The sequence below is a fragment of the Rhinatrema bivittatum genome, chromosome 5 (genome assembly GCF_901001135.1).
Source record: "Rhinatrema bivittatum chromosome 5, aRhiBiv1.1, whole genome shotgun sequence".
Classification (NCBI taxonomy): domain Eukaryota; kingdom Metazoa; phylum Chordata; class Amphibia; order Gymnophiona; family Rhinatrematidae; genus Rhinatrema; species Rhinatrema bivittatum.
This window is the reverse complement of record NC_042619.1, coordinates 356092023-356116648: the sequence shown is the minus strand read 5'-3', so window position 1 is coordinate 356116648 and position 24626 is coordinate 356092023.

Sequence of the window (24626 nt, the reverse complement as noted above, 5' to 3'; positions counted from 1 at the left end):
TCTGAATGCAACCACGTGTTCACTGTATGCCATACGCTTTTCCATGAATTTAAGCAAATCGGGCTGCTGCTGTGTTGATTCTTAACAGAACCCCCATACAGACACCATACCAATACATGGAAAGTAAAAATAGGTCCTGAAATGCTAAGGATTGCACTTAGGGAGAACTTTAAGAAAAAAATGGTGTTTGACCAAAAGAAAAAGTTCTGTATTCCAAGTGGTGTAAGGCATGAAAATATTTTAATACTGAAAAAGAAGAGCTGGGAACAAGACCAAAAGTGGAAGCTGAAGGGCAAAATTGAGAAAGTTGGTATTTTGCAGAAACTAGATGGCGCTACTGTTTAACTATTTTTTGTTCTGCATATCGATCAAAGCAAATGATCAAGGATTTTAGATGTTGTGTGGAAGATTAGAAGTAACTAGCAATTTGTAATTAGCCAACTGCTAAAAAAAATGCATTTAACAAGAACATGTAGGATTGCGTCTTCTCCCTTTGGGAAATGGGCAAAACCGGCAGCCTGGATTTCCATCTGTGAAGTGGGTGTATGTATGTTTTAAGCATTACAATTTTTTAAAATGTATTTATTTAGTCATTTTTTGTAACCCATCTATGCCACAAAAGTGCACAAAACACAAGACAACATTATAAATATGGAACCATCAAAAGTTAAAACATTGAGTAAAAACAAATTAAGACAATAAGACAAAATAATGAATGAAAAATACATTTCAATCTCAGAGGCTTTGGTATTTACCAACGATTAGCAGCTGCTCATGCAGTTTTGCCATGAATGCACACGAGGTCATGTGCATCCCTAGCAAAACTGTGCAAGAAATCTTTTGTGCATTTCCACAGCTGGAGACTTCACATGGTCCAGGCCGTTATAATGTGCAAAAGGCTTCTCTGGCTGGCAGCCCCAAACGTGGCCACCATGTTGTGAAGGAACTGCACAGCCTTAATGGAGTCACGTAGCTTATGTGAGCCCCCCCTCCTCCCCCCCAATGTGAAGCAAAGTCCTTGCTGGGCTAGGAGCATTCCACGAGATCCAAAGCCCCTTTCCCTCTGCGGGGCCAAAATGTGCCGATAGAAGCTCTTGCCTTGTTGTCTCCCTCAACACATCAGAAAAAGAAAAACAAGTGGGGTTTCCTCATCCCTAGTCCCTGTCATGCTTACCATTTGCTGGCGGTCATTTGGGGACGGGAGCAATGCCCACTTACTCGTGCTCTGCTGGCTGCTATTTTCCAAAACAGCGCTGGCTGACCCCATTCGTGCCCTTGCCCGCTTTTAAATTTCAGTAGCTCATCGGGAGTGAAATGGATGTGCCCAGAAAAAGGCCTTGCGTGAAAGTTCACTCTTCAGGGTCACGTTTTGAAAACGGTTTATCCATGAAAATAGTCATGCCCAGCCTTTCGTGATGTTGTGTGCTTCTGGGTATTCTGCAAAATGTTTCCTATTCTGCAAAACATTTTTGCACTTTAGCTAATTAGTTTCTTAAACTATATTAAAAAAAAAAAAAAGCATAGATAAAACTGAGAATCTGATGATCCAAAATGGCGTCAGGCAGTGGGTCTTGCCTTTTCTTTTTCCTGTGATAACGGTTAAATGCAAGCGAAGAGTGAGCCTGTTCCTACCACAAATGTCTTTCTTCTGTCAATTTTGTTTTTTTTTAATCTTGGCTCAGAGAACCAAGCCTCAGCATATGGGGTTGAATATAGAATGTCATCCAGATCAGGGGCAGATGTCTTCTTGAGTCCTGAGGTGTACATAGCTTATTGGCGATTCCTGGAAAGGCAGTGCATCCAGTGCAGCTGGCTGCTGCTGCCACTGACACAAATACTGATCAGCTGATGGCTTCCTGTGGGGAAGAAACCCAGTTGACTCTGCCCCTCAGTTAGGGCCACTGGAGGTATTGAAAATATGCCCTCAGAGTTCTCTAGGTGGAGAATTGTTGGAGGAAGATGAGGATCTTTTTCTCTCTTCGTGAGGGACTCCTGGAATTCCCTGGCCTAGTTTGATCACCTGAGGTAAGAGGGGAGATAAGCGAATTGACATTCATGCCTTAAGTGGTGACCATCCAATCTCTATGGACTGCTATCTCTTCATTGGTTCTTTGGTTCAAGAATAGACAGGGTTTTTACCTATTCAGAAGAATTGAAGACTCAAGTCCAACCACATGAGCAATTGCAGGGTGACCATAGATTGGAACAGCTGGATAAGTGGGCTCAGGATAATTGCTCTTGCAATGCTACTTTGATTAAAGATTGACTACGGGATTCATAGGAAACTGAAGTCTTTGGAAAATCAGGATAGACATTTAAATTTGTATTTCCTCAACTTTCCCAATTACTCGGTTATCTCCCCTGAAGACATATTTAGGAAACATTTTATGGAGGTCCTGAGGTCACCATCTAAAACTATATCTTCCCTTACCAGCATGTTTTATGCTCCTGTAGGGAGATATGGTCAACAAATCAGGGAAAGGTGACTTGGGATCAAACAGGTATCAATGGATTGTTGGAATCTGACAGGATTTCTGGAGCATTCGGAGAGAGTACAGAGACTTGACCCACTCTGATAGTCACCTTTGCATTGGAGCATGACACAAATTGGAATTTGAAGTTAATTTTTCAATATAAAGATGTTGTTTAAATTGGTCAAAAGATCTGAGTATTTCCAGATTCCTAAAAGCAGAGGAGGCTCAAAGAATCTTTGTTGCTTAGACAGAGAGTTGCTTCCTTGGAGTGTGGGAGTGGTGGTGGTAATGGGGGGGGGTGGGGGGGGTGTAACTTCTTGTTTTGATTTCTGTTGTTAAATATGAATTTAGTACACATATTTTTTTTTATGAACCAAGTCGGTTAAAAGAATTTTCTAGATGCCAAAGTGAATCTTGCAAGTGTAATAGTCTAAGTGGAGTCAGGGTAATCATCACCCTTTCATATTTTTGAACTTTATTTGCTACTTTAAATCATTTTCTCTGTAGTGGCATGCCCTTGCATGTGTGGTATATTTCCCTTTTGTTCTTATTTTTATAGTAAGTTGTACATCAGCTCCTTTTTCTTACTTGGATCTCTACTTTTCCAGGTCGGATGTGAGTTTGACAATATGTTTGTTATTATTTTTCCTTTTTGTTCTTTTATATATATTTGAGTTTTTGTCATTCTCTAAATTTTCTTTATTTAACAGGGTCAGTCATCAAAATGCATTATGGCCTTAACCACGGATGTTAGGGCCCTAATGCCTGCAATAAAAAACGCATTGCAAAATGGTTATGCAAATTTTTAAAATTTATTCAAAAGGGGGAGGAGTTTGGGCAGAGTTTATGAAAATGAGGGATGTTTAATGTTGCTTGCGATAGCATAATGTATGTCATTGCATGTTTTAATGCTGGAAATAGCTACACCTTTTTTCCTGGCGTTATGCTGTGTGATGTGCCTGAATTGGAATTCGTACAGGAGAGGGGAGGGGAGGTGGGACTGGAGTGGAGAAGTGAGAGAGAGAGAGAGAGAGAGAGAGACTCTGAGGTGGCACACATATTAGTCAACTATACCATTGTAGGAGGTTGAACTAGTAACGTGAGGTGTTGGTGGTAGTCTAGGACTTGAGAGGCAGTTTTACTTGCACAATCAGAGGCACGAACAGCACAGTACCCATTAGTGAAGATGTGATGTGATTAGGAGTAAAGAAACACAAAGATGAGATTTGCACATTGTACTCTCGCCCTAGCTTGATAGCAGCTAGGTAGAGTGCATCAAACTTGGTCAAGAGTACAATGTACAAATCTCATCTTTGTGTACATTTTTCCATTAGCTCCTATTTTAGTGCCTGTTTTTCCCGCAGTTTTCTGCATTGGGACTTTTTCTGTAGGTACTAGTGTGTGTGTATATTAGGTCTTCTATGGGTTTTTTTGTGCATATCACAATTGCATGCCATCCCCTTATTTCATCCCGTGGAAGTTCCTGCTTTTGCTCTGTGGGCCCTCCCCCCCAAAAAAAATAAGCGCCAAAAAATAGCTCCAATTTCAGCATATACAGGTCAATGTATAAAGCAGCATAAACATACGTCTTTAATATGTAAGTATTGTAAACAATAAGGACAATTGTTAATCTTATTTAATAAACATTAGCATCTATCGTTCATTCCTAGTTTTACATCACAAGGGAAATTACTCCTAATTGTTTTACTGGCATATTTGTAACAGACAATATCAGAAGCATCCAACTGAAGAATATGCTGCTTGGTTACAACTGTACGTTATATTTCCTCTGGCTAACTCAGATATTTAAAATCAGTGTGCAATAGTCAGTTAGTCTGCCAATTTTTCAGGAAATGATCCTAAGAGTTTTTCTGAAAAATGTCATAGGGAGAAATCAACTGCACTCAATTCTGGCCCTTGAGGTACACATAACAGGTCTGATTCTCAGAATAGGCAAAATTAAAAAAAAAATGAGCTCAGTTCTTGTTCCAAGTGTCGGCAAATATGATGTTTGCTGAATATTCCTTACAGAATCCTGGGAGACAGGCCCATTTGCAGCCCTGGAGTTGAGAACCCTGGCGTATAGTGCTGTTTGCTCTGTTTCTTAAGTTGCCATTGTGTAACCTTTAATGAAAAATGAGCACTCCCTTCCCCCTTCTGGAAAGATTTTAAGAGCATTTTTTGATTTATTGATTCATGTTAAGTCTTATAGGACCATTAAATGCCTTCCAAGAGATATCTTTCTAGCTAAACAGAGCAATCATTTCCAGAAAATAAAAAAATTAAAGAAGTCAATAGAACCTGAATTGTGGATAAAAGCTGACAGCTTGAATTCATATTTGCCTGGGCAAAATTTGGACAGGGCTATAAAGAAGTCATCTATATTTATCGTCTTTCGTTAGAACTCTTTATTGCTGAGCAATCAAGGTAAAAACATACAGGTTCATAATATTCAGTCACTGACCGGCTAGCAAAGTTAGCCAGATACACTTTCTGGTGCAGGCACACTGCTAAATATCCCTGGCTATCTTAAAACTAGGGATATTCAGCTCTTCCCCCCTGAACTAGCCGGATAAATAGTTTTCTGGCTATCTTGGTACCTGTCGGCGAAGAGGGATTTTCAAATCCTGCCATTTGTCTAGGTAAGTCCAAACATAGTTGTATCAATGGTGCTGAATAAGGACCTCATATTACTTTAGCAGGGTCTTACCATTTTATTGCAAAGCATGTACAGTATTAGCTGGACAAATAATGAAACTCAGAAAAAAAAATCAATGAATTGAGCTTTCTGGTTATCTTAATTTCATAACCATATTTATTCAGAATATTTAATCCATTAAAAATATCGACCTTTTTTAACTTTATATTTATTGATTTTTGAAATTAACAATACAAGATACACTTGTTACAGCAATCCAAGGGCTAACAGAAGACAAATATTTGTCGTGATAATAAAAAAGAAGAAGAAGAAACCTGAATAGCACTAATTAAAGTCCACAAACAAGAGGAGAGATCCAAAGGTTCCAAGCCAGAACACTTAATAGAGAAAAGGAAACTTAGAAATCTCACAACAAGAAGGAATGCTGGTCAACAGTCTCAGACAAAGCATTCTAGATTCCTTTGCCATGGTTTCTTAGAATCTGAAAAGGAACGCAACTATCAGGCTCAAAAAAAAGATATACTTAACATTCTCCAAGTGTAATATACATGTACAAGGAAATTGGATAATACACAAAGCCCCAAGAGCAATATAGCCTCCTGACACATTACCAGAAATTTCTTTCTATGAGCCCAAGTGGCCCTAGGACTGGAAAGATCCCGTCATATCCAAAGAAAAGAGCTTTTCTTTTCCTAAAACAATATTTTAGGGTGGCTTCATGCTCCTGAGAGAAAGAAAAACTAACTAATAACGCCCCTCTAGATGAAATTATCATTTCTGCAGATCTTTCCAAGCATGCAGTCAGGTCTGATGTAGCATTATGTTCTGATGTTTGAGGCATTTCATTCCATCCTTTATTCATTATTAATTGAAAAAAAAGTCTTAGTAATAGGAGGTAAAGCATCTGATGGCATTAACAGAATTTTCACCAAATACTCCTTGAAAGTATCAATAGGCGCACATAGACTCAATCTAGGGAAATTTAATATTTGGAAGTTTAAATATTTGGAAGAATTCCCCAGATTCTCCTCTGAGTGGATATATTAGCTTTAACCAACTCGGTTTGTATCATTTCTATAACTTCTGAACGATTTTCTAGAGCAGCAATCTTTTCTTGAGAAACTTACAGAGATATCTTGTTAGACTGTAAACTTGTAGTCGGAGAGGAAATTGAGGATTCTAATGTAGCCAGAGTATTCCTCTGCTAGATCTGGGCAGAGGAGAGTAAACAACTCGGTTAGGTGCAATAGCTGAAATTTCGCCCCTAGCAGGGGGGATTCACCATACGGGCAACCCACTAGAGCACTTGACTCTACTTCCTGCTGTTCTTCAGATAAGGACATCTCACATGGCTTTACCTCCATGCGTCCATGACCCTTCAGCCACTGCAGACATTGACGAGGCTACTGGTATCAAAGCTGATGACCGTGCACCACTTTCGCTGTCCCTGGGAAATGAGGAAGGAGGACCTGCTGCCAATGTCAGAATGGAGGTTGGTTCGTGAACCTCCATTCAAAGCCAAATTTCCAGGAGCCACCATTCCTACATTAGCCTCTGGGCAAGGCTGAAGGAACTGCCTGGGATCTGCCTCCTTTCTTCACCATTAAGTAGGAAAAACTGGCACTTAGTAAATAAAATCAGCAGAGAGCTCCCAACGCATCCTTCCTTCTGATCTCTCCCCAGACCTTTCTATCTTGGAGAAGTTAATAAGCTATCACTACTGCAACACCAGGGCAGTGTGCATTTGAACACTGAGGAACCAATAGTCCTGGATTTACTGTATGTGAAATAACACTGCATGCATGAAAATCTTTTGAGTTTCGTAGCAAATTATTATTCCTCTAGTCTTCAATGTTCAAAGATCAACAAAAACAAAAGAAGGAACAGAAGCAAATCTGCTTTGGACAGTGCCCCAAGTTCCCTAAGTTTGACCAGATATCTTTTCCGTATGAGAAAAAATGTTGTGCATGTCATGTGGCTTAAGAACTTTGCAAAGTAGAGGTCTAAGTGATTTTTGGTTCTTTATTCCTTTGACCAGTATACACAGCAAACATTAGAAAATATGGGGTATATTTTCAAAAAAGCGCGTGCGTGTACTTTTGTTCGCGCACCACGCGCGAACAAAAGTACGCTGGATTTTATAAAATCCGGGGTCGGCGCACGCAAGGGGTTGCACATTTGTGCAACCTGCGCATGCCGAGCCTGGCGCGTGCTGCCTGTTCCCTCCGAGGCCGCTCCGAAATCGGAAAGGGAACTTCCACCTCCCCTTACCTTCCCCTCCCTTCCCCTACCTAACCCCCCCCCCACCCTATCTAAACTCCCTACCATTGTCGGCAGATTTACGCCTGCCAGAGGCGCGCCATCACCCGACCCGGGGGCTGGTCCGGAGGCCTCGACCATGCCCCCGGGCCGGCGCCACGCCCCCGACATGCCTCCCACCCCGCCCCGAAATTCACGCCGCCCACCCGACACGCCCCCCTGACACACCCCCTTTGCAAAGCCCCGGGACTTATGCGCGTCCCGGGGCTTGCGCGCGCCGCCGAGCCTATGCAAAATAGGCTCGCGCGCACAGGGGCCTTTTAAGAGGGTTAGGCGCAACACTTATGCGCGTAACCCTTTTAAAATCCGGCCCTATGTATGCATCCATAATACTTTGCTCTGTCTTAAGATGAAAGTTACATTTTATGGGCATAATTTTATTCTAAAGTAAAGACATAATTTTGGTACTTTTTTTTTTTTTTTTAGTAAAGGGCAAAAGCTGTGTGTCACCTCAAATGCTCTATTTTACTTTTTCATCCACTCAATGAATTTTCTTATGTAAAGAGTACTTCATTTTTTAAGAAAAAAACAACCAGAGATAAAGATATTTAGAATGAGTATTTTAGTACTGCAGACATCATTAAGCAGTGGCATCTTTCTAGCTTCAAGCAAGTTGTCTGGAGCATCTCTGCTAACTATTGTGGTAACACTGTATAGACTAGTGACACAGGTTAATTGAGCATTTAATGGGATATGCTATACAGTGCTCTGTGACATAACATGGTAAATTGAATTAAGTGATAGCAATCGCTCAGGTAAAGAAATATGACTTCTGGTCATGTTAAACCACATTCTACTATGGCAACCCTGTCAAAAAGTTTCAATTAATCTGTGTTACAATTGTAGCTATGGTCCCCAATTAGCCTATTTCATGTTCTTCCTACCTTCTTCTGGAGGTCCTAACCAAGGTCAGCAGAATGAACAATTATTATTAAGTTCTTTTAATTTTTTTTTTTTTTTTTTACCATAGATGCTACTGTACTTTGGATACAAAGGAAAACTGAAAGAACAGGTCAAGACGTAGGATCTTCCTAGCATCCTTCACTTCATTCCCATATAAATTCCTTGCATTATTGAGGATAATATACAATTCATTTCCAAAGGGCAAAAAGGACGATGCATTGTAAATTCTGATTGCTGTTACATCAGAATTTTCATGTTTTTTTGTTTCAACAGGTACAATGTGGGTTTAGATCTTTTTTTCCTTAGAGAATATCACTTTCTGACCTTTATATAAACAGAATTTTACAGGAGCTGCAGTATTAAATGTAGTGAAGCTTTTTGGTTTATGTTTGCATTATTTATGTGATTCCTTGCATTTGATGAAGACATGTGACAACTTAGAGTATTTCTGTGTTTGCAGCTATTATCTAAAGGCTCTTGTCTGATATCATACATTCATATAGTTTTTATTACAAATGTTTAAAACTGACCATAAGGAATCCAAAGATCAGAACTAGCAATGACATACACTGTATGTAGGTTTTATGACCTGTTGTGGATGTGGACCCTTGGGCCAAGGCGGAGTTGGCATAGCCTGCAGGGAGGAGCCTTGCAAGTCCCCACCATTGGCAGGTGGAGCTGGCTGGAGCAGAGGCCCTATTGGAGCTTCGCCAATATCAGCCCATGTTCCCCTTAGATTGAGCCCTTGGGTGCTGGGGCTGGCTGGTCCTAGGTGTGGGTCTCTGTGAAGAAGATCCATCATTAAGAAGACATTGCAGGCTAGCACAAAGGAAGAAGCAAAGTCAAGACAAGCAGCGATCAGGGCAGGCAGCAGTCAGACAAGGTCAGGTTCAAGCTGTGGTTGGAGACAGGCAGAGTTCAGAGAGTGTCATGTTCAGGCAGTGATTGAGGCAGGTGGAGGTCAATCAGAAATGGGGGAAAAAGCAGTGGTCAGTGGCAGACGGAGATCAAGAGTGTCAAGATTTGGTCCAAGGGTCAAAGCCAGAAGTCCAATCCAAGGAAACAGAGAATGAAGAGGAGGACGGAAGACCACAGGAGCAGGAAGGACGCTGAAGACAGACAAAGGAAGACTGACCATGAAGACAAGAAATCAAGATGAACTGGACTGACAAACAAATCCAGGAACGAGACACAGGAACATGCAGTGGCAAAGCACTTCTCAGGTGAGATGACCTATTGCTGAGGCACTGGATGGGAGAGTCTCAGCCCTTTAAAGGGTTGACTTGATGATGTCATCAGGGGGTGCTTCCGGCGGTTTTCTGCCACTACCCTTTAAGGTTCGAGCAGTTGGCATGCACGTGCCCTAAGGAGCAACTGGTCCCAGGGATCTGGCAGCGTCCTGCTGTGCCAAAGAAGCCTTTTGGAGTACATTTGGTCTGATTGGCCATTTGCTTGAGGGTGGTATGCTGTTGTTTAATCCAGGGAAATATACAATTTTTTGTATAGGGACCGCCAATATTTGGCCATAAACTGGGCCCCATGGTTGGAGAAGATGTGCTTGGGCAAGCTATGAAGGCATTCGGAAACCCTGGCGTAAGTGAAGAAGGTCCGAACCCACCATGGCCAGCCAACTGGGTTTGTCGAAGATGATCTTGAATGCCTTCACATATCATTGAATATCCTGAAGAAGAGGATCTGCTCACTGCCATAATAAGAAGACCGAGGCCAAAGCCTTACCATCCAGCAGGGAGCGCAGGAAGGTGATCTTGGCAGAGTTGTTGGGAAACAGTGCCAGCTTGAGAGAGAAGTGCATGAAACATTGGTTCAAGAACACTCTGCACTGCTTCGGTTCTTCAACATAGCAGGTCAGTGCCAGTAGATGAATCATGGGGGCAGTAGATATGGCTGTGGGTGCTATAATGGCTGCAGGAGGTGAGGAGCGGCTGAAGCTTTTGTTACATCCAGGTGGGCACTGAGGGGCGGATTTTCAGAGCCCTGCTCACCTAAATCCGCCTAAATCCGGGCGGATTTAGGTGAGCAGGGCCCTGCGCGCCGGTGCGCCTATGTTCAATAAGCCTACCGGCGTGCGCAGACCCCGGGACTCGCGTAAGTCCCGGGGTTTTCAGAGGGGGGCGTGTCGGGGGGCGGGCCCAATCCGCGCGGCGTTTTCAGGGCGTGTCGGGAGCGTTTCGGGGGTGGGCCCGGGGGCGTGGCCGTGCCCTCCAGACCCGCCCCCAGGTCATCCCGGCGCGCCAGCGGCCTGCTGGCGCGCAGGGATTTACGCCTCCCTCTGGGAGGCGTAAATCCCCCGACAAAGGTAAGGGGGGGGGTTTTTAGACAGGGCCGGGCGGGTGGGTTAGGTAGGGGAAGGTGAGGGGAGGGCAAAAGAAAGTTCCCTCCGAGGCCGCTCAAATGGAGGTAGGCTGCGCGGCTCGGCGCGCGCCGGCTATACGGAATCGATAGCCTTGCGCACGCCGATCCCGGATTTTAGCGGATACGTGCGGCTACACGCGTATCTACTAAAATCCAGCATACTTTTGTTTGCGCCTGATGCGCCGACAAAAGTATGCCAAATCGCGCTATTTGAAAATCTACCCCTGAGTATGGAGTTCACCAGAAGCTCAAAAAACTGCTGCTGCTGCTGGATCTTCTGTGCTAGGCCTGGAATGGCCTAAAGGCCTGAGGAATCCGCCGGGTCCATGGCAGTCTGTTGCGGATGTGGACCCTTGGGCTGAGCCGGAGTTGGTGCCATCTGGCAGGCAGAGCTGGCTGGAGCAGAGGCCCTACTGGAGCTTCGCCAATACCAGCCCACGTTCCCTTTAGGTTGAGCCCTAGGGTGCCGGGGCCGGCTGATCTTAGCTGCGGGCCTTTGTGAAGATGAAGATCCATCATGATGAAGAAGTTGCAGGCCAGCACGAAGGAAGAAGCAAAGTCAAGACAATCAGTGATCAGGCAGGCAGCAGTCAGACAAGGTCGTTCAGGCTGTGGTCAGAGATAGGCAGAGTTCAGAGAGTGTCGTGGCTCAGACAGTGGTCGAGGCAGGCAGGGTTCAAGCAGCATCAAGATCCGCTCCGAGGGTCAAGCCCAGAAGTCCAGTCCAAGTCAGAGTCAGAGCCATTCTGAGGCCAAAGCCAGAAATCCAATCCAAGGAAATGGAGAAGAGAAGGACTGAGGACTACAGAGCAGGAGGGATGCTGAAGATGGACAAGGAAGACTGACCATGAAGACAAGAACTCAAGATGAACTAGACTGCTAACCAGAACCAGGAATGAGACAAAGGAACTCAAGAACACATAGCAGAGTCAGGAACAGGAACACAGTCGGAAAGCACTTCTCAGATGAGACGATCCACTGCTAAGGCACTGCAAGGGAGTCAATCTCAGCCTTTTATAGGCGATGTCATCAAGGGTTGTCTCTGGAGGTTTCCCAACACTGGCCTTTTACATTTAGGGCAGTCGGTACATGCACATCCTAGGGAGAAGCCGGTCCCAGAGATCCGGGGGTCATCCTGCCATGCTGAGGAAGAGCAGTTGCAGCATGGCTCCTGGCCTGTGGTCCGCAGATCACAACAATGACCCGTAGAGACTGTTCAAATACCAAATGGATTTTGACTGTACTACCTTGTGGCCAGGGCCGGTAAGTCCTATTAGGTGAACTAGGTGGTCGCCTCGGGTGCCGACCCTTAGGGGGCGCTGAAGCGCATCCATGTGGGGCTGCGAGTGGAGCCTATCCCACTCGTAGGAGAGGAGTAGAGATTTGGGGGGGCGCGAATGCAGTTGGAGCCGGGGACTAGACCCAGGAGATGGCACAACGGGGGAGGGGGCAGAAGGCCTGCCTAGGGCACCTAATACCCTTGCACTGGCCCTGCTTGCGGCTAATATGCTAATCTGTGAGATTCCTCGTTGATTAGTGGCCTCATCTGTGTGCAAGTTCTCTAAGGTTAAAAGCTTTTATTTAAATGATTTTTTGCATTAGCCATCAACAATTGCTTCTTTTTCGGACATTATCTGGAGGAGTACAATGCAGGAGTCAGATATGGCCCCCCAGTTCTGTAAATTATTTATTTTCTATTTCTATTACATTTTGATATCCTGCAATTCCCAGAAGCATCGAAGGGAGTTGGAAACAAACTTCCACAATACAATTATGGAAGGTTGTTTTCTGGGAAGTAACTCCATAATGAATTGGAGATGAATCTACCCCTGCCAGTAAGAGTTCAGAATGGGGGGCAGCTGGGATCCATCCCTGGCAGTGTGAGCAGGAAGAAGTAAGCAGACTAGATGGGCTGATTGGTCTTTTTTTCTACCATCATCTACTACAATGCTATGTTAGTAATGCAAATGAGCTAGGTAGACAATCTTCTGTGTGAATCTGAGCTCTCGGGAGAGCTAAAAAAAAAAAAAAAAGAGCAAATGCTTCACCAAGGAAAACCATCCAGTGATGATGTCTTTATGCACCGGTTTTCCCTGAATTCCGAGTTGAGTTGCTCTGCGCGATATTGCTTGGCAGCTGCTCATTAACTCAGAATATTTAGTCAACTTTAACATGTGGCGGACTATGCTCAAAAGCTGTTTACATGCAAGGGGGGGGAGGGCGTTTTGTGATTTGTTTTGCAAATCGGCCCCAACGCACATAATAACTAGAGATGTGCATTCGTTTTTTCCAAATTGGAAAATTTCAACAAAATTGTCCAATTCGGCATGTTTCGGGGACCCCAAAAAATGATGGGGATTTTCCCGTTTTTTCACGAAAATTCATTTTTTAGATTAGTGCGCACTAGTGCGCGCTAACTCCCGTTAGTGCGCGCTAACAAAAAGTAACAAAAAATAACAAAATCTAATGGGGAGTTAGCGCACACTAACTCAAAAAATGATTTTTCGCAAAAAAAAACAAACCCCGAACCGCAAAAAAAACGACATTGTCAGCGGCGGCCGAAAAACGAAGAATGACACGAATACAAAAAACGATTCACATCTCTACGCAGAAGCCCGAAATGCCAGTATTTTCGAGTGCTTTGGTGCTCCTTGCGCATTTTAGTGCGTGGAATAAAATGCAGCTTGGCACCTCGGCCTCTCTGCATGCTTGACATTTATTTTCCCAGAGAGGCTCTGTTGATGAGCTGCATTTGGTAGTCACGTAGGGTTGCCAGCTCACCCCAGGTCGACTGAACAGGCTGAGCTGGCCATGCATGGTGTTGTGGGTCAGATTATCTGAGGGAAATGAATGGTACAGTCAGAACCAGGGCCGGCTCAGGCTGTTCAGTTGACCCGGAGTGAGCCGGCGATCCTTTATGTATATGCTGAGGGAGGCGGTTTACACTTTGAAAACTGTTGAGAGGAAGCTGTAGTTTAAAGGTAGCGCAGGAATACAAATTCTTCAGCAGTGCTACAGAGGAAATGATTTCCAGATTTCCATTACCCATTGTGGTAATGTTTGCGAAGATTTGCCAGTGTTTGATATTTCCTTTTACTGCCCCAGCTTTGCCGAAGAAGGATTTTGCATAACTTATTTTCTTTGTTTTTGCATATTGCTCGATAAGTTGGGTTTTTTTTTTCTCCACTGCACGCCAAGCACTCATCTGCTTCTGCAGGTATAGACATGACTGGCACGTAAAGACGGCTATCAGGACAGGAAAGGAATCAGCCTGTCTCTGGCTAGGATTTAAACAGTGCCCTCTGACCCTGAAAACACTGGTCGTGCCGCTATCTTAATTAGCTGTCAGTGGCACTAATGTCCCATGCCAGGAAGCCAGTCAGTCGCTAGAGGGGGCTCGACACAAAAGCAAATGTAGGATAAGTCAGCTGGAAAATGCAGGTTACCTGTAAAAAAAATACCTGTGCCTTGCAGGTACGGAAACCCTGGTGCCTCTGCATCGCTAAATGAAATCACAGTGACAGCTGTGTGCGGATTTTGTCACTTCAAGATCATTGAAACATGTTTCTGAAATGAGTATTTTTTTTTTTCATTGCTTTCTAACCACAGAAGACATGGACATTTCACAAGGAAACTGTGTACGATAAAAACTCTTCGTTTATTTTCATTTTAATTTCTGGAGCCTTACATCCTATTAATCCTACCGAGATGTTATTCGATATTCCCTTGTGCTGGTGTTTATTATCTTTCGTAACACAGTGAGAACCCGATAAGCATGTACGGGCAATGATGCTGCAGTTCAAAACCCAGGGAGCGCTTTAGCACCTCTCCATATGGTAAAACAACGTTCCTTCCTCCTGAACACACATGAACACGGCGTCAGAAAAGCCTCTGGAGTCCCATGCACTTAAATTCAGGAAAAACGAATAAGCACATTTTCTATGAGTTTTTAGACGGGCCTCCCGTTCTAAACCATGTAATACATTACCATTTTCATTACAATATATACAGTACATGACCCTCGTTATTCTTTTCCTGATAGGGCAGTCATTTTCCTGGCTGTTACAAATATCTGAAATGGGGCTTCTGCTGAAAGGTCAGCTCAAGATAAGGGCCAGAAGCCAGATTATATACTTGTCTATGCCTCAGTTATCCCACTGCCTCATTTAAATATACTCAAACCACTTATGCAGCTCAACTCCAGAGCAATCAGTGGGGAAAAGGAAAAGAAATATAAATCTTTATTCTTGGTGGGAAAACCATTGTCAGAAGAAGGTTAAATAGAACATTATATAGCGATAGAAAAGGCTCACATAGTAAATGATGATGGCAGATGGTCCCATCCAGTTTGCCCAGCAAGTTGATTAGGGTTGTAATGGCTGCTCTGTGCAGGTTATCCCTATTCTGGTTATGCCTGTCTGCACGCAGCCCAGCCATCCCTCTGGCCTTAGTCACTGTCTCACCACATTGCTTCAATACCTTCACATCATCAGGCACTCGCACCCTGAGGTTTTTCTCCCAGTCTGGCACATCAGTCTTTCGCCCACCTACCACCAGGTACAGGTCTTTTGGATTACTGCATCCCGAATGCATGACTCTGCACTTCTTGGCATTGAATCCGAGCTGTCAAAACTTTGACCTCGAGCTTATGTGGAAAAAAAATAATATAGAAATGTTTGGGATTTTTTTTTTTTTACTTGCCCTCATTCCCTTATCAGCAGCACTATATATCAAGGAGTTCCAATCCTGCTAGGCTTCTACATCTGATTGCACCCGAAATATGGAACTCACTTCCAGAATCCCTACATCTAACTTACCTGCACTAAGAACTTTAAGAAAGTGCTGAAGACGTTTTTTGTTCGATCTTGCTTTTTCTGATATTTGAGGTGCAGGCACCTCATGATGCAATTTTGGATTGTTTCATTTATTTGTTCTCATTTTGTTTATAATATGATTTTAGTTCTGTTTTTTTATATTACTGTATTTGTGTTATTTGTCTGTTTTCATTACAGATTTTTATGTATGTTTTAATCTGCGAGCTACTCAGAGCTGTGGTAATAGCTGTGATATATAACAATTTTAAATAAATAATAACCCCCCCCCCAGCCTATCACCTGCACTTATATTAACATCCGTTCTTCCATTCTCTACATTCTGAAGACCAGGCTCATTTTCCATGCCCGTGCAGTCTACTGCAGGGCCATTTAAACAAAGCTTTTACATGATTTGTCCCATTGCCTGACTGACTATGATGAACTCTATTGCAACTGCACTTCAAAACCCTTTCCATTTCTTCCAACTTAAGAGTAGCACCCTGACTTGAAATGGATCCCCTGGTGATAATTCCCACCCACACCTGTAAGTTGCATCTTACTGCTACTTTTAAATGTATGTTACATTTCATAGGTGTCAAAATGGTTTGGCTGCACTGAAAAATCAAAAAGAAAAGAGCTAAGAAATTCCCACCCTCAACTAATCACATAGAAAAGGAAATTTCCAAAAATAGATAAGCAACTGTCAAGCAGATAGTTAAATAAACCACATGAGCAAGCCTGACCACGTGCCTCTTAACTCAAAGGCCACCCGGACAGCTCAGTCATTTGCGGTATCAGTCAATCTTTTTCATATAAATTTTCTGCATTTAAAAACAATCCACTTTTTTTGATTCCAATGACCATGCCTCTACAACGTCCGATGTTTCGCATCAAATGCTTCTTCAGGAGCCGCGTGGTCATTTAAAACCCTTCTTCCGTATCAATAATTACTCCCTTAAGTAGAACTCCTCATCTCGGCTACTCTTCATAAAGGAAGAAGGGTTTTAAATGACTAAATATTTAACCATCTGCTTGACAGTTGTTTATCTGTTTTTGGAAATTTCCTTTTCTATGTGACCTGCTTTGGCCATGGCCTGACCAACTCTGATCAGGGTAGCATACATTTTCAACAGCGTCTGATAATCGGACACTACAATCACCCGTCCGGCAGTGTGGCAGGCAGGCAATAAGCCACTAGGAGTCCATGTGGTTCACCTTGTCCTTATTAAGGAATCTGATTTGTTCCTGGTGCAGGTGCAGAGGAAGAACACAGGAACAGGAGCCAGACAGATGCAGAAGCAGCTATGCCTGTTGCCTGTTTGCTGCTTCACACTGTTACCGTTCAGAATCTGCCTCCCGTGGGCCCGCGGCTATCTTCTTTCGCTATGGCCGATTCTGCTGCTGCTCAGTGAGTTCTGCACAGCAATCTTTTATGTGATCCCCCACAATGATCTCCTGCTGCTTGCCTGTCCTGTGGCCTGAATCCTGCCACAGTCCCAAGAAGCAGAAGGTCAGGGGGATGCTGGTCATTCTCAGAACCTATGTCGGGGGAAGAGGATAAGGGAGAGAGAGAGAGGGGAGGATGGTAGGAGCAGAGGGGGAGAGAGACAGGAGGGGATGGGAGAGAGATACGCGGTGTGACTGGGGACAGGGGTAGAGTGATGGGGTGGGAGTGAGAGAGAGAGAGACAGGGTGGGGGGGGGGGGGTAGGGTGGCAGGGGGAGGATGGGGGAAGGCACAGAGAATGTTTTGCCCTCCACCCTCAACTAAAAAAGCCATTCCATTACCACTGAAATATTTCACATATTAATAATAGGACAGATCAGTTAAACACAAACTCTCTCTGAAAGGAAGCAAAGTGTGTAACTAGTGGATTGTTCATAGTTATACACATGGCATAAATAGGGATTTCTTTTTCTTTGGTACAAAATGGGAAATTTGAATTTCTTTTCTTTTGTAAATGAACAGAAAGAAAAGTAAACAAAACTTAGTATTTTCCTTTGCTTTGTTTACAAAATCCATGTGCCAAATAAAAAGAAAAAAAGCCCTTGCCCTCCCCAGTGCACCCTCCCCAACACCCCTTAACTTACCTGAGTTAGGCTGGCACAGGTGAGGCAGGAGTAAGTGGGAACTACTTCAGTTCTTTCAGGCAGGGTAAGTTAAAGGTAGGCGGGGGAAATGTTTTCCCAAGCACGGAGGGGCTTTCCTTTTCCAAATTTGGTGCAGTTAGTTGGCGAGAGGGGTGGGTGGCCAGTTTATAGTGCACGCTACTGATAAATAGGCAGGTACTAAAACCCTCCCCCAAACCAATCCTGGCTCTTCTTTCCAGTCTCATTGTCCCCTTGTAGAAAAAAAGTGACTCCCCTCCCCCCCAATGTGTCTGGATCTCTGTACCCTCTACCCATACCCTAGCCCACTCCTCAACTACCCCTTGCACTATCTTAAGATCTCATGGGGTTATAATGGATCCTGTGGTGCTGCCCCAGGGGCCAGAGAGGGCTTCCGCAGAGACCTGGCAATCGATATGGTTTTCCCTGAATCTCTGGGTGAATTCCGAAGAGTTCCCAAGTATGCCCAGCAGTGGCCTACAATGAAGCCGGAAGAGGAGCTATTGCCTAAACCGTGATGATAGATGAGGATGTGAGATGTTTCCGTGAGATGCTACAGCTTGGTATTCGTAGAGGAAGAGAGTGCAGTGAATGTGTGAAGCCATACTGACTGCGCGTGCTGTGGGTGAGAAATGGCTTAAAGATATGAAGCGGAGGAAAACGAAAGTAGGCTTAGATTAGAACAAGGGAGACGATGGGCATATTGTAAATAAGATTCTTTATGCTGAGATATGTCAAAGCGGTTTTTAAAACACTAGGGATGATGTCCTCAACAGGAAGAGTGGCACAATTCTAATACCTCCATTTCATTTAGATAAATTGTACGATTGGATGTTTGACTATTTTTTAACCTTATGTCCCTACTTACTTTGGGACCAAACTTACTAATGTCCATAGTGTTAATGAGATGAAAATGATGCATAGGTTTCTGTAGATGGCAAAGTATACACATTAATACGAACGGTAATGCTAAAACTTAACTACACTTCCTCGTTATATTTTACTCATTTTAGCACGTTTTTGTTGCGCTAATAGGTAATGAACAATGTTGGATAATTTTACATCTCTTTACTTCATTAGCATAGATTTTATGTGAACAGTAAAGTGCTACTTGCTTGCAATACATAACACAGATGATTAATGTGCATTAACGTTTGCTGACTGTTGACATGCTTTAGTACATAAAAATATAAAAAAGTTATGGAGATTTAGAAGAGCCTTCTTTAACTATGTCAGAAATATTTATGGACATCACTGAGAGTTCTTTGCTGGATAAAATCCATCTCAGGCAATATTAAACTTGTTTAAATCATAGACCCAGCAATGTAATATCAGGACAATAATAGGCTCTAATTTTAGAAATACTGCAAAGAAATTATCAACTCTGAAAATATCACAGCAAAACACTATAGGTCGGGAAGAGCCAGAAACTGAACTGGTTTTCAGGATACCCACAGTGGATATGCATGCGATAGATTTGCATACAAGAATAGAGGTAGTGCATGCAAATCCATCTCATGCATATTCATTGTGGATATTCTGAAAACCAGGCCTGTTTGTGGCTCTTAAGACTGGAGTTTGCCACCTCTGCTATAGGTGATCACATTTTGATGAAATCACCGATCTGTTTGAAGGGATTCGGTACATTGTAAGCATAACCAAGAGAAAAAACACTCTTAGACTGGCAGGACATTTTTATTTCGATGGCTATTTTCCCCTTAATGGAGGTCCTTAACTATCCAGGCAAGATGTATTTGTAGTCAATTGACTCATTTTGGTTGCTTAATTACAAAATTCTATCTCTCCTTGCATTTGTATTGGAATATCTCTATTATATTATTATTTGTTATTATTATTTCTATTATCATTGTCTAATCATCCTGTCTCATCTCTCCTCTGTGGTACATATTTATGTCCTTAATTCCCATCTCATATGTCTTTAGGTGTAGATCCTGCACCATTTTGATAGCCTCTCTGGATTGCCGCCACCCTGTCTATATCCTTTTGGAGATATGGCCTCCAGAACTGGATACAATATTCTAGGTGAGGTCACACCAGTGACCTATACAGAAGCATTATCATCATTTCGTTGTTGCTGCTAGTTATGCTTCTTCCTCTGAGTCTGGCTATTGCCTTCTCACAATGTTTCACTACCTTGACTTCATCAGACATTATAACCCGAAGGCCTATCTGCTGATCAGGGCAAGTTACTATGTCTCTCCATCTCCCCATCGTGTACCGATCGCTCCGATTTCTACATCCCAAATGCATGATTCTGCATTTTTCGGCACTGAATCTTAATCATCCAGCTTGTGATTATTCATCTAGCTTTCTTATATTACATCTCAGTCTATCTGCTCCCTCGGGAATATCTACTTTTTGCAGATCTCAATGCTATATGCTGTTCGCCCAAACCGAGGGAATTTATTCTTGCTTCAGGCTTACCAGAAGACAGATGTGCGCAGTATAGAAGGCTCCTGTGATTTTGGCATTGTAAGCCTTAAGTTCCTAGTCAGGGAATAAAGTTGGAGGCTTACAAAAAAGGGGTATGAAGGGCACTTTTATAATTAATTCCAAAATATTTTTACTTGACGACCAGTAAGTAGCGAGAAAATGAATTAAATACCTTCCACTTGTTGTGAAAATCATCCAACCCCAGCATTTCCCCACATTCACCTACTTATTTACCTCTTGCATTTGTCAAAATGGAGCCTATAGGTTTTTGGAAGCATTTTTCATTTCATTTATTAATATTTTATATCCTGACTGTAAAACTTTATCCAGGCCGTATTATAATGAAAAAAACACTCAAAAATCAATAGCAATCAAAATAAAATATCAGCATAAACAGATAAAAATCTACCTATGAAAGCACTTAATTAAATAATAAAAATAAAACAAAAACAAAATAGATATTGAAGTATGCCTTCAGTATCTTGACTTCAAATATTGTACATGCAAATTCTGGCAGAAGCAAGCAAGAAAATACATTGACACTTCTTTCTTCTTGTCATAGCCAGTAAATGACTAGATTGAAACCACGTCTACTCTTTAGTCAAACCTACTGAAAGAAAACATCTACACGAAATGCATGCCCTCTCCCTCCCAGCTGCATCAGACAGCTGTAACTCTTCCATACATTAGATCAGTAATGTGATTAATATTAGCTCCCATAGTACTTTTGGCCATTGTATTTACCCTGCTACTTCAGGGATGATTATTTTCCCAGAATCCCTTGGGTCATATTTACTCAGCTGGGCGGCCCATGTTTTCACTTCACAATAGACCTCATTCCACATGGGTCTCTTTAAGTTTGTTTACAGATATTTATCATATCACTTTGCAATGCTTACCTTCCTCACAACTCCAGCATTAGCATATCATTATTCCACAGTACATAGGACACTGGCAGCTGCAGGCTAGGATGAAGCACTGACTCTCAAGCCTCTATATAGTGCCTACTTAAAATTACAAATGCTTGGGCAATTGAGGCACTATATAGATGATTTTGCTGTCCAGACGGAGTTTCATCTCTCATCAGGGCTGATGCAAGAGTATGTGGCACCTTTGGACCCCCTTCCCAACCTACCTCACTCATCAAGTGAAAAGGTGAAAATGATCTCAAAGAAATGACAAAGATGACCGTGTATATGACAAAGATGAAGGTGATCTCCCACATATAGAGTCAAATGGAGAAGTTTATTCAGACAAAGAAAAGTTATAAGAACATACTTGTGTATCTCCCAGTCTTGGTGTGCACCGGGCTTTTAAAATTCAACTTTGTGCACATACCTCTTACAAACTAGCAACTCGTGCATGTACCTATGTACGCCACCCCAGAATGCACTTAGACTGCCTGTTTTTTTTCCATTAAAATTTCTGCATGATACTGCAAGTATACGTGTGTACTCGTGAGATTTATAAAATATCATATGCGTGTATACGTGCTACGTACAAACAGTCATAGGCTCTTTTTACATGCGGACTGCCATGTGACTCTGAAAATCCCTTCCTGTATGTGTACTTTTCTTCCTCTGACCTAAACCTGCTCCTGTGAACGCCTCCTCTCGTTGTACACAGTACACTAATCACAGATTTTGAGGTTTATTGAGAACTGTGTTAAGCCATTTTAACACTAATGAACTACTTTGCATGCATTTGTATGTGACACAACTCATTAGTATTTGCCAAGTGTTCAGGTGAAAATTTTCACATTATCATCAATGTTTGCCCGAGCATTATTGATAATGGGGCTGATGGACACGGGTTGAATAGGCGCTAATCAAACCCATAATGCAATAAGAGGATTAGCGCCTATTCAACACGCGTCCAACGTGGAGTGAATGTAATAGCGCTCATCACATGCAAATGCATTCACTCCGATGCAAAAAAAAAAAAAATGTGTGTCTCTGACGCACATTTAGCTATCAGCTATTAATGCCTGCCTGGAGCAGGCGTCAATAGCTGAGCGCATTTAAAACAAGTACAGAAAAGCAGAAAAAAATGCTTTTCTGTGCTTGTTTTAAATGCTTAAAGAAATTTTATTAAAAAGAAACAAGTTAAAAAAACCCCCACTTGAAAGTTGGGTGCAGGAAACAGATGCTCAACTTACAAGCTGAACCCCCTGCATCGGTTTTCCTAACCGGCAGACGGCCGAGTTAGGGAAACCGATCTGGGCCGTGTTAGAAAGGAGGCGCTAGGGGCGCGCAAGCGACCTTATCGCTTCCTTGCTAACGCGATCCCCCCTAAATTAAATATTGCATGGCGCCCCTCTTAGGGACGCCTGGGATGTGTTACGAAAGTGGGCGCTGACTGTTCAGCGCCTGCTTTCTATGCAAATTTATTGCATTGGCCCCAATGTGTGTTAACTGCTGAGTTTTAAATTTAATGTGCATTCGTAAATGGAGTCCTGAGGGAAGCCATTTTTGACAGTCCATTATCATAGGCAAAAAGCTTTTTAACTGCATAAATTGCTTTGGACTCTGACCTCTTAGTAGTGAATTCTTCAAAGCCATTTGTGTACATAAAATGTGTTTGTGCACATAGATCTCTTGTTATTAAATTGCCTAAGGTTTATGCACAGAAAAGAGTGTGCACACCCGGTTTCATGCACATGTTTGCAAGCACAAAAAAAGGTTTTCCAGGGGCAGTGTTGGGGATTTAGGCACACACTTTTGACTTTCGGGAGGGCGATTTTATGACTATCTGGGTGGTGCTGAAGTCTGTGTTATCTTGTACTCGCAGACTTTATCCAGTATTTTCAAAACCAACTTATGCGCACAAGTTTGCTTTGAAAATGCTCTGGTACTTAGCCCAGGATGCGCATAGATTAACTGGCTTTGTTACATTTCCTCTTCCGGCTTCCTCCCATTTCCACCCCTGGAACGCATCTCTGCAGTTCATGGAAAAGTGCCCATAAACCTGGGTTATGCTTGCATTTTTATGTACATGGAGCCCCAGTCTATTCTGTACGAGCCGTTTATGTGCATAAAATCAGGTTTTTATGTGCATGAAGAATATCTTTAAAAATGAATCCCAGAAACTATGCACCTAAATCCCCCTCGCACTTTACATACTGCAAAGAACATGCTTAAGTTTGTGCAAGTGAGTTTCCATGCGTCACTTTGAAAACTGGTGACACTTATGCATGTAGCTGCTGCATAAGTTATCCACAATGTTACAAAATTATCCTCCCTATGTCTAGTAGAGTTTTGCCATAGATACTGGAAGGGGGTGGAGTTTATTCTCTCCTAAAATGCATGAATCTGTTTCCTCTCTTTTCTTTTTAAAGTTAGAAATTTCATTACAGAAACAGCAAGGGTACATTTCAGGAGCATGAATAAGAGAGAGGGAAGTGAGTTTTTTTTTTTTCCCCCCTTGGATAGTTAATTTCACTTTGCCCGTGTGATTCACAGCACACCTGAGATATGCATTCATGCCTCAGAAATACACTGCCTGAAGTCTTTTGTTTGCACAGACGTAATGCATGACATAAACACGCTTGATTTATAGTCACTAATTGTTGCAGCCCCAGATATATAGCCACAGCTCTGTATGCTGTGCAAGACAAAGATAACTCAGAACAAGTACAGTACTTCAGGAGTAAAATAGTTTTTGCTTCTCCAGAAGAGAAGTGAAGAATATTAATTTAGAAAATGGATGGCTCCATAATCCTGACTGACTTTGCATTCTGCAGACCGTTTTTTTTTTTGTTTTGTTTTTTTTAAAGCATTGAAAGACATTTTATGCAATGCTCTTTTGCTCCATCAAACACTCAAAAATTGCTTATAATTTTCACTATTATTTTCACTAGAGCTGTCTTTTTTTCCCCCCTTACTGTATGTTTATTTTGTTCTTTGTGCCACTCACAGGCTCGTGCATGCCCCATTACACCACATGATTGAAAGTCAATTGAAAAGATTACATTTAAGGTCACTAATTAGAAGGAGGCTCAAATCACTGAGCTCTGCTACTCCTAGAATTCCTGATCCATGGTATGTTTTTGTTCTTGGGTGTACTGTCTCAGGGGACATAAGAAGTACCATGCCGAGTCAAACTCGGAGTCATGCCCAGCATCCTGTTTCCCAGCAGTGGCCATCTGGGTCACAAGCAGCCGGCAGATCCCTTATTGCTGACTCCCAGGGATAAGCTGTGGCTTTCCCGGAGTCCACCCGGCTAATAATCGTTTATGGGCCCTTTTCTCCAGATACTTGCCCAGTCCCCGCTATGCTAGATGACTTGACCGTATCCTCCAGCAAGAAATTCCTCAGCTTAAATGTGCGTCAGTAGAAAAAAAAAAATACTTCCTCCAATTTGTCATAAATCTGCTACCTGATAGATTCAAGGAGAGTCTCCTCATTCTAGTGCAATTTGAAAGGGTAAATAACCATTCCCTGTTTGCTCGTTCCACTCCCATTCATGATTTTATCAACTCTCAACAGTTTCTTTTCCAATCTGATGAGCCTTAAGCTTGGAG